Here is a 13,913-nt window from a genome sequence, read left to right as displayed (position 1 = left end):
AACATTTTATCCGAAGAGTATTCAAGGTATCGTTATTTATATTTTTTTCTAAAGGATGGCATTGGTGTAAAAGGATTTATCGGATACATATCCAGGACGATATGCTAAATAAACCAAAGTTCATATAGGATAAGACATGATAAATATATGAGGGTAATGTGACACACGCAGCCAATCTCAAAAATAAAGAATAAAAGAAGAAGCCTAAGGTTAGCGGGAGCAAGGCATACATGAGGTCCTAATGGCATCTATCTATACTAGCAAAGCTTATACAAGCACATGATTAGAACTAATTCTAGGCATACAATATTACGGGGAGAATACACGTCCCTGGTCTGCCAAGGCAAGGTATCTTTCAGAACTCTTACACCATACTCGAATGTAGGGGACTACAAGGGACGGATAGGGCTGTCACCACCTGCTGCCTACCCCTCGGTCCGTGGGACACATTCATATTCGATGGATCCCAACACGTCCGAGCACCACGCTCGTATACGGGATCACTACTCTAGCCCCTCCGGAACCCCGACCATGATGATTGACATGCATAGAACTAGAGCAAGCTCGAAGGCACAATGAACCGATGCGGTAACATAGATTCAACCTAAGTATATGGGTATAACTTAATAAAGCACAAGATATGGCATTGCGTACTACCGAAATAGCATAACAACCATACTTTTTATAGATAGAATACTGACAAGTCGAGTGCAAAGCCATACCGAGAGCCGGAGGTTATATCCCCAACCAACCCAAAGTCTAGCTTAGCACTACAAAAGTTTGAGCACTATCCTAGCTCCACTAGCCTAAGGATTACAAGAGTAGCAAGAGAGAGACGGAGAGAGGCTTCAAGTGTGGTGTGTGTAGAGAGGGGTGGGGGTCTCCTCCTCCTTTTATAGGTGGTAGAGGGCGGTTCCCGGGTAAATATTCCAGCAAATCCCTTGCCACCGCCTTGGGGAGTCAACCATTGCCCACCACGTGGAGGATAGGGACGAGGGGGCATTGTCCAGGTTCGGCCGAACCTGGGGTTCGTCTGACCCTTGACTGGGCTGTCTCACCACCGCCTTTGTGTGGTGGGCCGCCTAATGGGCCTTAGTCATTTTCCTTGTGGACCCACGTTGGTTTGGGCTGGTTTGCTCTAGCATGTGAGCCCTCTTATCTGTCGTGTACGCGTCTAGTATTCTTCAGTGTGTTTCGTCCACGTTTGCGCACGGTTCCTCTCTTATACAGACTTGTATCCCTGAAATAACTTATTTGCCAATACATATGGAACTAGGTTATTGATAACAAATATGCGAGTAGTGTGCCGGTCGGATTTCTGTCATAAGGACCGTCAACACACCCTTGAGCTTGACGCTTCCTGCATGAAGTTGTTGATATGCTGATGACGCCGTACAGGTGCCATCGCTTGTCCAGCGCCATCTGTAGGCGTCGGCTCTATCGGCCACCAACTGCACTTCTCCCACACGGTGCCATAGTCCGATGTATTCCAGCAGCGTAGGGATGGAGAGTCCACCCATGATGTCTTGCGTCTATTGGCATCCTGGCTACGCTTGTGCCACCGTCCTTGTGTTTCTGATGTTCTTAGAGACCATGGCGAGGACACTTGGTGCAATCATTTTGACCGACCGACCATCGATCCAATTATCCACCTAGAATAGAGTTCTTTTGCCATTACCGATCACAATTGTAATAGAAGCGTTGAAGAGCGCCTACACCTCTGACTCAACCCGGAGCTGTAGTGCAGACCAGGTATGCTCGCTGTCTGTTTTTTTGTAGCCACAGCCAACGAACGCGAAGAGGCCAATCTGAAGTCAATTACCCCCAGGCCTCCATAGATTGTCGGATGACAAACAGTAGGCCATGCAAACCGCGTTCTTCCCCCTGACCATCATGTCTTTTCCAGTCCACAAGAAGTTCCGGCGAATGCTGTCCAATTCTTGGATCACCTAGGCCGGCATCTTGTGTTCTATCATCAGATAAATCAGCATCGCGGACAAGGTCAACTTTACTAGGGTCAATCTCCCACTTTACTAGGCTACCTTCTCAATTAGCGGTCTGTACTGGGACTTTGGCAACGCCCTGATGGCTAGCGGAGCGCCAAGGTACCTGATCGGGAACTGGAGAACCGGGCAAGGTAGTATCGCTTGGAAATCACTCAGACCAGTGTCACATCCATAGATTGGGGGTGATAGAGCATTTCTCTAGATTAGTTTGCAACCCTGATGCCTCGCCAAAGATCTGAAGTATCTGGCTCACCACTGTAGCTTCTCCTGCTGTAGGGGTGTCTATTAGGATGACGTCGTCCGCGTACATACTGCAGTAGTGCTGGATGGGCGGCAAACCGGTTGGATGCAAGACACCATCAGCGCTGGCTCTGATCACAAGTCCGTTCAACATGTCCATCACCAGAACAAACAACATTGGCGAGAGAGGATCCCCTTGTCGCAGCCCCCAACGGTGTTGGATCTGATGCCTTGGTTCGCTGTTGAGCAGAACTTGAGTGGATGCCATGGACAGCAGGAGGGCGATCCAGTCCCGCCAACGGGCGCCAAATCCCCAAGCTTGCAGGACTTCCAGCAAGAATTGCCAGGACACCGTGTTAAAGGTTTTAGATATGCCAAGCTTGAGGAGGAGCTTTGAGATCTTGCACTTCCTGAGCATAACTGCCGACCGTTGCACATATTTGAAGTTATCCAAGATTGAGCAGCCGCCAATGAAGGCGCTTTGGTTGCATAGTACCAGGTCATTTATGTGCCGGGAGAGGCGATTTGCGAGGAGTTTGGACATCAGCTTTGGAAAACTGTGAATTAGACTGATGGGCTGGTAATCCCTTGGAGAAGTCGCGTCTGGCTTCTTGGGAATCAGTGTCAGCAAGGCACCATTGAGACAGGCAAACCCCCTATGGTCAATCAACAAGAATGCATTGACAGCCTGCAGTACGTACTGCTTGATCACTGACCACACTGCCTGACAAAATGTAGCCGTCATACCGTGCGGCCCTGGTGATTTGTCTGATGGCATCGATTTTATCACTCCCCAGACTTCTCAGAGAAAGGTTCATCAAGATTAGATAGGTCACGACCGACGATGCCAAGAGCCTCCAGGTTGAGAGTACATGGCCTCTCAGCTTCAGTGCCAAGCAACCCATCAAAGCAGCTATCGGGATAGATCCTCAGTATCTGCGAGGAAGAAAAAAGACGGACTCCTATTAGAATTTTCCTATAATTCTACTAGGACTCATACCATGTAATCCTACTAGGACTCCTCCTTGTAACCGACTAGTAATCCCCCTGAAGTATATAAAGGAGGATAGGGGTATCTAGATCGGCAGCTCAAACCAACAGAGGCCAAGACCTCCTAGAACAACAACAGAGGATCAAATCCTCAACACCAAATAACACCCAAGCGCAGAGCACAATATACAACACCCCAAATAGGACATAGGGTATTACGCTACTCTGGCTGCCCGAACCTGTATAAATCTGTGTCTTGTATTCTCGTTTTTATCTTCGAGTTTCAGGTCCGATGATCCCCCACCGACCAATCTACAACCTTGGGATACCCCTCGGTAGGTTGCCAGGTATAAAACAACAACATCTAGTGCACTAGGTAGGGGTGATCGTCGAGATCATCGAGCAAGCTTGAAGGACCTCATCATCAAGATCAATTTACTCGACAAGAAGCAAGTAACCGAGTCAGAGTTCCGAGCAGACAAATCTATGCCGAGACAGAATCAATTGGCTCCGCGTTCCAGTAAAAGGCCGAGTCGGTTTCCACTACAGGCTGCTGCATGCGGCTGGTCGATCAAGGCAGAGGAAAATCCGATTCGAGTTGAGAGATTAGGTAGACCGGGGATCTACGCCATAATTCCCAAGATGACAAAGGTTTGTTACAGTCACACGTGGATTGAGATAAATAATCAGCTCCGCTACTCTCCGTGAAAAGCAATTTTGAGGGATTTGTGCTACACGCATATGGAAGGCTATCACAAGACCTCAAAATCACAGCCTAACGTATATAGAAGATGTACGTGAGAACTGCTACCCCAACGTCCAGCCGCATCAAGTCGCCGATGACTACTTCAACCACTTGTCTCGACTAGAAAACTAGTCAAGGGCGGGCCTCACACCGTCGACAACTAGTCAGAATCGACTCCGACTAGTCAGCTTCATCAACAATCGACACGGCTTCGTCGACAATCATGCACGAATCAAGCTAAGCCACTTTTTTAATAATTATTTTTCTCTAGCTTGTTTTTAGCATGGCTGGTGAATGCGCCGACTAGTTAAGGGATATGGGTACCCCATGGGTCCCTACCAACCAGGACACTGGCCGGACCTGACAAGTGGGCCCGCCCGACTAGGGCACGCGGGCTAAGGACACAAAGATGCTTGGAGTACACGCAAAGAAGGCCGAGCGATTCAAATCAGCCCGGATATTGCGGTATACGTATTGTACTCGAACTCAGATCACCTTCCATATAACTATCGAGTAGATTAGATTCAAACCGACTTGTAACCCTAGGTCGGTAGTCTATATAAGGCGGCCAAGGGAGCCTCCCGAGAGGATGAGACCTCATCCCTAGATTTCACGCACCAGCGCAAAGCAATACAAGCCACCAGTATATAGGACGTAGGGTATTACTTTTCGAAGGCCTGAACCTATCTAAAACCCTCGTGTCCCTTGTGTTCTAGCGATCACCTTCGAGTTCTTGGTTTCACAATCCCCTCCACCTACAAATCAACCACTTGGGTAACCCCCTGGTGGACTGCCAGGCTTATGAATCCGACAGTTGGCGAGCTCGATGGCATCCCATCCCGGTGTTGTTTTCCCCGAGAGCATGAAGGGCTACCTCACCAATCTGATCCAGCTCCGCTTTGGGAGCATGCTGGCGGACTCCGACTCCACCACGTCTTCCGTCGACTCGGCGTCTGTCGCCAGCTCTGCGTCCTCCGGATCTACTCTGACGGAGCTAAACCTCCACCCAAGGATCATCACGCCGCTTGCCCAGCAGGTCGGCGATCTCTCTCTCTCTCTCTCTCTCTCTCTCTCTAAGAGGATTTCAGGCATCCTAGTTGCGACCCGCCCACCCACGACCTCTGAGCTAATTGCGGGGCTAGATTGCTGAGTGTATAGATCTCTCTGAGGTAGTGCTACGCTCAACAAGCTCGGCGCGGGGTCCTTCTCTTGCCCTATTCGGTCTGCAAAACACGGCCGCCGTGTATTCCGCAAAACTTGCGCAGCCTTTCCAGATCTGATCTGGAGACCCACCCAAACCCGCCTAATTTTCGGACTGTGGTGAGTTCCAGGTCCCCCGCATCGTCATGACTCCAAATCCCTATGGAAGCGACAAGGATAAGAACTCCTCCTCACCAGATCGTGAAGCCTTCGTGGTCTCCGCCGACGAGCCACCTAGGGATGGCGAAACCTCTTCTCAAGAAGCAGGTCGCAACGCCAGGAACCAGGACTGCATGGTATGACGCCAACAGAAACAGGACAATACCTAGCAACAACCTGCTGCCCACGATGAGGTAGAAAGTGATCAGCGCTGACCACCGCGCGCCAACGATGGCGATAACGCCGACTAGGACAGTGCCCGTGCCAAACTTAGGCACCCTGCACGCGCCCGCATTCTACAAGTCAACCTCAAGCAGGCCGGCCACAACATCTTCACCACACCCCAGGCCAACCTGGGGGCTGCTTTCGCCAACCTAGAAAACCCTCCAGACTCGGAGCAACTACAGTAGATCCGGGCGCGTATCCGCACCGCCAACACTCAAATCGAAGAGCGATCCCAAAGCCGGTCCACATACTCCCGGTCCACGGCTACCTGGCACTCTTGGAGTCGATTTGGGCATAGCAGATCCGGCCACCACTGAGGCGACAACCGCGTGGGAGGTCAGCTAGACCGAGTCCGGGAAGAAGAGGTGGAGCAACCTACCAACCCATTCGCCAACAACGTCAACAACGGTAACAACGACAACCGACGTCATGCCAGGAGAGGTGTTGACGCTAAAAATCGGCCAATGACTCTCGGCGTCGGACACACGACCCGGGAGAATTTGCTTAACTTCTGTTCGGGTGATCGCCCTGGTGCAATTCGCGCGGCGTGCCAGTCAATATGACCTGTTGATTGACAAGGAAAGAAAAGTGTTAAATTCCAAGGGCTTCGATCGGCTAAGTTTCTGATATGTCTTGAAAAGTGTATCAGCGAATCGTCCGATTTACTATAGAGACGACCGGCTATAAAACAGTTGATAATCATGTAGCAATTGTAAGGAAAAACTACTAGAGCAACCTAGATAAAGCTACAGAAGCAACACTTGGAACAGATCTAATCGGCTATGTGATGATAAATAATGAAAAGCCGACAGTTCGTGTCTCAAGCTGGATTACTGGTGATAAAACTAAAACGACAGGTAAAACCTATAATTCTAGTTAATATCGATAACTGGTGAATAAATCTAAATGAAACGACAGTGATGTGCCCGAAGCTAAAGCTTAGATATTACTCGATAAGCAGAACTTACAAATTGGCCAGAGGTCGTGTTGATTCAGCCCTGCCAACTCGTACGAACTCGTGAAAAGAGAAGAATTTGGCGAAGTCGCCGACTTGAAAGTAAAGTGCAAGGAAAAAGTAGATTTGTTTTGTTGATTGAAGTGTTGTTGTTTACAAGCCTTACGAGACAGCTATTTATACCCTGTTACAACTTATTTCCCTAACCGACGAGGATCTATTTCTAATTTTAAAGATAAATATTTACAAACGTACGCAACCCGTATCGGAGTTGGTTATTATTTTCCCACGGGCCAATCTTCTCCTTCAGCTAATCATCACCCTGGCCTACTTTAGGCCCACATCAGCCCAGCCGCTCTGGCTCTCAATCAGCCAGCCTCTATTGACTCCTTCAGCTGATCAGCCGAAACCTTGTAGCTCTAATCGGCCGATTCCCAACTGTAGCTTCTTGCTCGCCGCGTCGGCCGCCTTCCTCTCCTTTGAAGCTGATCCAAACACATTTCAAAATCCAGCGTCAACACATGCCCCCTAGTTTCGGAGTGAAACATATCTTTTGCTCCAAAATTTCTTCAACTCTAATTTTTCCCCAAAGAAAGCGCAACAGTAAACGCGTCAAAACTCCTTTTTGCTCCGAAGTCTTCCCTTTGATGATTGCGGTTCTTTCGAACGGCGCGCCCGCAGGAAACTGCTCTTGCTGAAATTCGTGCAGACGACGCGATAAAAATCCCACCTTTACCCTTCTCTCAAACCATCCTTTAAATACTCACATCTTCCGCTGCTTCTTCTCCCCGAGCTCCAAAAGCTTTTCTTCTCTAGCGGATCATCTTCCGACGCATTCCGACGCCCATTCAGCTTCCAGCTGCATTCCTCCGGTGACTCCTGTTTCATCTTTTGATCATTCCGCACCGGTCTCCCTAATGGCGATTCCATCGTCAACCATAGCTTTCATCCTAGAGGTAAATACCCTAAAATTTTTTCCCTTTTCACTTTTCACCATTTTGCGCATCTTTAGATCTGTTCTTAGTTTTCTCTCATATCTTCTCAGGAGCTTAGGGAAAGAATCACCATTCCTATATCCGATGCACCGGGTCTTATCGGTCTTGGCCCCATGGGGAATCCAGATCCAACCGAGTTAATCAACTTGGAGACTCACAGAATCCCCTTCAAGCAATCAAGCATGGATCTGAACAACTGGTCAGGCACATTTAGATCCTAGCCGAATGAGACCCCCGGCTGGAGGGAATGGTTCCTGAGGATGTCCAATTCCAAGAGAGTTCTTTAGGACGAAATAAAAATCGTCCACTACATAAACTTGTCTCTGTCTCAAATGGAGAGGAATGATTCCTTGGTCATCGCGGCATCTTATTTTTGGTTCGACGCCCTCAATGCGTTCCTTTTCGGCCACGGGCCCATGACCCCCACTTTGGCCGATGTCCTGATGTTGACCAGTCTTGATGTTTCCTCCCCTGACTCGCCCTTTGATTTCCTAATCAAGCCCACTCACCGTCTGGAAACAAAAGGAATCGGCGGGTGGAAGGGCTTCATCGAGAAAAACATGAAGACCGGGCCTATCGGCGATAGAGAGTACACGGCCTTTTTAATGATGTGGCTGGAGAAACACTTTTTCTGTGGCAGAGCAGTCGGTTCCTCCTCCAACACACAAGCTCTGGCCGAAGCCTTAGCAAGAGGCTCTGCTATTCCTTTGGGAAAGCATTTGCTGGGATCGGCCTATTACATGATGCATCAGATCGCCGTAAAGCTATCATCCGGAGAGGCTATTGGGAACCCATGTGGTCCCTGGTGGTTTACCACCCTCTGGTTTAACTTGTATATGAGCAGAGTTTTCAGAGAATGGGTCGAAGACAAAACCTTCCCCAACATTGAATCAGAGGATGATCCATCATCACGACGCCGTTGCACATCCTTTGGTGAAGCTGTATCATCTTTTCTTGGCAGCAGATTTACTCCCTCGAGAACGGCTGAATACTTCAGATGTTTTTACATCGGTTTTAGTGAAGAAACCACAAGCTGGTACCCATACCAGAGAGAAGAACCTCTTTTCGAAAACCCTGATTGCTTTGACTTGAGCACTAGTTCCTTTGAAGATGGACTCATGGATATTTTGATCAAGCCCAGGATCCTGCCAGCAAACTTCTTTTCTGGAAAGGATTCTCCAACTTATGAATTCTACAATCCATCGGTGGCAGCTCGGCAATTTGGCCTAGGATAGATGCCAATTGGGATTTACTTTGTCAGCCGTGTGAAGTTTCAAGAGTGGCTTTCAAGAGGGCTCGAATACAATCGACTGTGCAGCTTGATACCAGATTCTAGCACCATCAACTTGACCAGCTGGCTAATAGCACCCTTCTTCGTTCAACAATTCAAATTATGGTGGAGAGAGTGGAAACAACACCTTTTTTTGCACATCTCCTGCAATATATTGTAACAAGCTGGACCCTGCTCATATTGACCCGAACGCAGAGGTAACAATCTTCCCGGCCGATTTCTAACTGTCTTTTTCATGCTACAGGGTTATTACTGACTTCCCCTTTTTGCACAGTCTAAAAGTCAGCCTCGTCCAACACGCAGCCGAAGCAGAAGGCCGATAGAAAACCGCCATCCATATACATCATTCCCGATTATCGGCTTTCACGCCCCGTCGATGGAGTACATAGGCACCGGCTGATTGAAGCAGAAATTGAAGATGTCCTCTTCGAAGAAAATAAGCCGACGGGTACGTGCCCATATAGAATCGGCCGATCAATCGGTGATGACACTAGCCGAGCCCTCAGCTGCGCCGACTCAATCAGAAGTACTGCCAATCATTCAGGAGGTTGACCCCCAAGCAGTTTCAGAAGCCGGATCGGCGGCCGCATCCTTGCTGGTAGAAGATGTACAGGTAATCCTGTCAATGATCACCCTTTCCTTCTAAGTATACTGTCGACATTAAATTCCACTCCTTATTAGGTTGCGCAAATTCTTCCGGAGCGAACTATGCATCAATCGGCCGACCCTCAGGCAGAGACCGAACCACCAGCAAGCCTTCCAGTCGAGGTAAAGAATGTACATTTTATTTGAGTTTCCCAATCCCTAATTAAAACTGACTGATCTTTGGCACAGGCCATCCTAAATACATTGATTGTCCCCTTCAAGCAGCCATCAACCGCGCGATTTTTGGAAGTAAGATAACTGACACCCATTCTCAGATCCAATTATCCCTTCATACTCATAGAGATTTTTCCTATCATTCTCTAGGAAGCTGGTCCAAGCACCGTGCCAATCATTGTCGAATCTTCCTCTTCTGATGAGCCAACCACTCTGATTCCTAAGACAAGGATAGCACTCCCACCAATGCCAACAGAGGAAATCCAATTTAAGGAGGTAATAACCCTCAGTATTTTACCGGCCGATTTCCTACCTCTGTTGGCTAAAACACTTTTTCCTCTTTACTTTCTCAGGAACAAGACACGCCCAACAATAGCCTCTTTTCCTTCGCGGTTGCTATCTCTTATGATGAGGAGGTTGCTTCACGTCAAGTGGCCCTGGGCTCAATAACCGAAGAAATTCGTGCCAAGCTCCAGAGTATACGAACCCTCCTCCAGGATGACATCGGCCGATTGGTGGAAGATACTTCGCCGATTCGGCAAATCTTCAATGAAATCAAAGGCCGAGTCCCAGAAGACGCAGAAGAAGCTCTTGCACCCGCGGCATATATTGAATCAATGCAAATCCTGGTGTTTAGGGCTCTCAGGCATATGGCCGACCGTGCCAAGCTGGCAAAGGCACGCGAAGAGGAAGACTCCTATAAGCACCGAGCTCAAGAAGTGCATCACCAAATCGGCACTCTCGAGAGTTCACGCCCAAGCATTGTCAGCGCCATTGCCCGACTCAAGCGGCGCAGGGTAGAACTTGCCAAGGAGATGGAGCAGGTTGTGAAAGCCATCGCTGCTGAAGAAAAGAAACTCCAAAACCTCCCAGCCATCATCGCCGATTTGAAACAGGAGAGGCAAAATGTCACCAACGAGGCCATCCGACTCCACCGCAACATGCCAGAAGTTCCCGGATCGGCCGATGACGACCAGCAAGTATTAGACTCAGCAGATCAGATCCGCTAGTGGGCGATCGCGGCCATTAATGCCCTCCTTGAATGAATGTACGGAACAATTAGCGCCTTCTGGATGTTTTGTAAAACATTAACACTTTTAACATTGCTGTGTGAATACGAATATGAACAGATCTTCTCCGCAGTCTTTTAGCCCAACAGTCGTTTGCTTTGAATGAATGCTTTTACTAACTGTTGCTTCTTATCCTTTTCTTCTATAAATACGAGATCTCCGTGTCTCTTTTGGAGGTACTCACACTACGTCCATACATTTGCCCTCTACTAAACGCTTTTAGATCTCCAACCAGGCATCCGGATGGCTTATTCTTCCTCCGTCAATCAAGTACAAAATCAACTTCGTGCTTCTTGACCGATCTTTACCGTCAACTGACTGCCCATTGTTTCTCCAGCCAACCTGGCTCAGCCCCGATCTTGAGCGGGCTATCAAGATCATGCATTCCGATGAACCGCTGACGCAGGCGGACAAAAATTTGATCCAAGCCCATTGTGAAGAACTTAAGGACCATCTCCCCACCCACATCAAGAAGATTGTGGACCATATCAAGGCCAACGCCTCCAGGAAGCCACCTCAGCTGCCAGTTGAGAGGAGCCACCAATTGCCCCGCCAAGTCGCTCTTGAAGATGCCATGGCGGACGTGGAGGAAAAGAGCACCCGCCTGTTGATCGAACTAGGCCGGATTCAAAGAGATATCAACACAAGTAAAGCTCAGTTAAAACGCCATTAACATATTGTAATTCAATGAATGTATTGGTACTTTTTATTCTGAGGGCGACTTGTACCATGTCGGCCATGTACCCAATTATTGTACCGAATAATAATCAGCTTATTTGAACAGATGCTTCTCGCTTTTTTGTCCTTAAGGCGATGCTCCTCGCATCGGCTATATAAACCCGAGTCAATAGGAATCGGCCATAAGAAATCGAAATGCTATATCATCGGCTAGGCATCTACCCATATGCTGGGATAATATCTTTTTAAATACCTTCCATTTAGAGCCCTTGTAAATTCTCCTCCCTCGATGGTCTCTAATATGTATGCATTTCCCGGTGCACACCGACTGACCCTGTATGGCCCTTCCCAAGTAGGTTACCATTTTTCATATTTGGGGTCTTTAGATCCTATCGGCAGGACCAACTTCCAAACCAAGTCTCCCTGGGAGAACTGTTTGACCTTGACCTTCTTGTCATACCATCTGGCAACCCTTTTCTTATTTTCCTCAATACTAATCAAGGCCCTCAATCGCTGATCCGCCAAATCCTCCAATTCCCCTCTCATGAGGATAGAATAGTCATCGGCCATCAACTGATCTTGAAGTGACACGCGCCTAGACCCAGTCTTCAATTCCTAAGGAAGCACTGCTTCGTGTCCATATACTAATGGTAAGGAGACACCTTGGTAGCACCGTGGCAAGCCATCCTGTAGGCCCACAAGGACTCACTCAAAGTTGTATGCCACCGCTTTGGTTGTTCCTCTATGTTCCTTTTTATTAACTTGATTACCCCCTTGTTGGACGATTCAGCCTGGCCATTGGCCTGAGCATAATATGGAGAAGAATTTAGCAACTTGATTCCCATGTCGACAGTGAACTCCTGAAACTCTCCTGAAGTAAACATTGTCCCTTGATCAGTTGTAATTATTTGAGGAATACCAAACCGATAGATAATGTGTTCCTTCACGAATTCAATCATGTTGGCCGACGTCACGGTTTTCATAGGAACTACCTCCACCCATTTGGTGAAATAATCAGTAGCCACCAATATAAACTTATGTCCTTTGCTCGATGGAGGATAAATCTGTCCGATGAGGACGATCCCTCAACCTCTAAACGGCCACGGCTTTATTATTGGGTTCATAGCCGAAGCCGGTGCTTGTTGCACGTTGCCAAATTTCTGACAATCCTGACATCCCTTATGATATTTAAAACAATCCTCAAGTATTGTCGGCCAGTAGTAACCATTATTTCTAATCATCCACTTCATCTTGAAGGCCGATTGATTGGCTCCACACACACATTCGTGAATTTCCCCCATCAGAGTCTTTGCTTTCTCTACCCCAAGGCATTTGAGTAACACTCCATCAATCATCCAGTAAAACAAATCATCTTCAAGCATTACATATTTCGTAGCCTGAAAATGTATTCGTTGTTTGACGTTCTTGGATGGTTCTTTAAATAATCGGCGATCTCTTTACTCTAGTCGTCAGCTGCAAGCTCCAGGGCCATAGTACCTTGAATCGGCCGATACCCGGAAGCATGCTGGGCATGCCTATTAGCTTCCTCATTGTAATCTCTGGGAATATGCTCAATAATTGCGGACTTGAACTCCCTCAGAAGCTGGAGGCAATCTTCATAATAGATCCTTAAAATATCATCCTTGCATTCAGATTTTCCAGTTAATTGGTCCACAATAAGCATGGAATCCCCAAATATCTCCACCGCGTCGGCTTTGACCTCCCTCAACAGTTGGATGCCTTTTAAACAACCCGGTACTCGGCTTGATTGTTAGTAGCGAATGCCTCAATCGGCAGAGAGAAATCATAACTTACCCCCTGAGGCGATATGAGGATGATGCCGATTCCTGACCCGGCTCCGCAAGAAGACCCATCAAAGTATAGTGTCCACGGAGCTGGCTCGATGACGTCAATCTCTGGTCCGCAGTGCTAGGCTACGAAATCGGCCACTACTTGACCCTTGACAGCCTTGGCCGATTCGTACCTCAGGTCAAATTCTGAAAGGGCCAGAATCCAGTTTCCAATTCTCCCCTTCAAGATCGGCAGCGATAACATATATTTGACGACATCATCCTTGCATATGACTACGCACTCTGCCGATAATAGGTAGTGTCTAAGTTTGGTACAATAAAAATATAGGCAAAGGCACAGCCGTTTCACCGGAGGGTATCTAGTTTCCGCATCTAAGAGTCTTCTGCTGACGTAATAAATCACCCTTTCCTTCCTCTCGAACTCCTGGACCAGCGCTGAGCTGATAGCTCGCTCATCGATCGATAGGTACAGTCTGAACGGTTTATCAGCCTGCGGAGGGACCAACACCGAAGGGGAGACCATGTACTGCTTGATGTTATCCAAGGCTTTCTGTTGTTCCACGCCGCAGACAAATTCTTGGTCGGATTTTAATTTCAATAATAAATTCTCTTAACAGACTCATTAACTCACGCTTATACTCGGGGTCTAACCTAGCACTGATATACGTCGGCCTTGGCTTGCTACCGTCTCCAAGATCTACCAACTTCAATGAATCGGCCGACATAAAC

This window comes from Setaria viridis, chromosome 1 (genome assembly GCF_005286985.2).
Source record: "Setaria viridis chromosome 1, Setaria_viridis_v4.0, whole genome shotgun sequence".
Taxonomy (NCBI): Eukaryota; Viridiplantae; Streptophyta; class Magnoliopsida; order Poales; family Poaceae; genus Setaria; species Setaria viridis.
This window is presented reverse-complemented; position numbering follows the sequence as displayed.